This window comes from Halyomorpha halys, unplaced genomic scaffold (assembly GCF_000696795.3).
Source record: "Halyomorpha halys isolate HHAL.00 unplaced genomic scaffold, Hhal_1.1 Scaffold51.1, whole genome shotgun sequence".
Taxonomy (NCBI): domain Eukaryota; kingdom Metazoa; phylum Arthropoda; class Insecta; order Hemiptera; family Pentatomidae; genus Halyomorpha; species Halyomorpha halys.
In genome coordinates this window covers 1622546-1623825 of record NW_027108122.1, presented here as the reverse complement: position 1 = coordinate 1623825, position 1280 = coordinate 1622546, and the positions used below count along the sequence as shown (strand labels likewise).

Sequence of the window (1280 nt, the reverse complement as noted above, 5' to 3'; positions counted from 1 at the left end):
AGTGTAACTTATACGGAAACACTGTTTTGTTGATATGATTGCCTGTCAACTTGTTGATATTGCTTGCCTAGATATCACTTGTTGCTCTCCTCTCAATAGTTTTAATCTCCTCGTGCTTGATATGAACGCTATCTAATAATAGATTAGAAAGTATTTAAATTATAATTTTGAATAGAGGGTAGGCTGTGGGTGCATTATATAATGGTTTCTTGACTTAAGTGGAAGTCTGTTTGCATATAGTGCTATGGAGCCCATCCCCTCTCTGTTGTTGTCCTTGGCCCTCTCTTCTGATCAAAGCATATCATTCTAGCTAGCACACAGTCCTCTGCCTGGAACTTCTTCAGGGCCTTGAAGCAACTACTTTTTTTTTTTTCGTTTTTTTTTTTAAACGGTAATATTTCTACAATGAACTTTGATTAACAATAAAAAAGCAAATGTCATGAGCATATGATATTGAGCTTGAGAGATAGAGATCACACATGATAGGCCAGGAGGTCATATAATCTTTTGTTATCAAATTGTTTTGATTGGGCCAATTACTAAATCACATCCACTGAGTGTAAGATCTATGCAAAGGGAGCTCTCTGGGCTAACAAGTAAGTTTATAATTATAGCAGCTTATCTGATTTTTATCATATTATTAATTTTCTAATTAATTAAAAATATTTTATTATGACTTTCTAATATTTGAAATTTTTTTAAGTAATAATCAAATATTCATTGAATTTTCTTATACTAAAACTATATAAATCAATAATAGAAAATTCCATACGTTATCAGAATTTTTAAATTAATTTTAATGTAAATATTCAAGTATAACTATTTCAGTAACATTATTTGATATTCATATAAATAAATTTTCATTAACAAATATAATTATTTATAAGGGATATGTTACTTTTAAATTAATGCTAAATATTATTAAATTAAGATAATTAAAAATAATTAAGAATATTTTATTATAAGTGTCTGATATTTAAAATATTTTAAAGTAATAATCAAATATTCAGATTTTACCTGTACTAAATAAACAGAAATCATAAAAGGAAGTTCCATACATTATTAGGATTTTAAAATTAATACTTAATAATATTATCTAAAACTAATTAAGAATATTTTATTGTGATTGTTTGATATTTGAAATATTTTTAAGTCATAATCTAATATTCATTGAATTTTACTTTACTAATACTACAGAAATCAATAATAGAAAATTCCATACATTTTCAAAATCTTCAAATTAACTATTTCAGTAAATGCACCAAATATGCATTTACTGA

At 25.5% G+C, this 1280-nt stretch overlaps 1 protein-coding gene across 1 annotated transcript in view; it reads left to right on the top strand.

The window, feature by feature from the left end:
• Nucleotides 1-251: 251 nt before the first annotated feature.
• Nucleotides 252-1280, top strand: part of Sardh (Sarcosine dehydrogenase) — a 25151-nt gene continuing 24122 nt past the window's right edge. Inside the window, exon 1 of the mRNA XM_014436150.3 lies at nucleotides 252-596. The gene's annotated coding sequence lies outside the window, so the exon portion shown is untranslated. The remainder of the gene's footprint in view (nucleotides 597-1280) is intronic.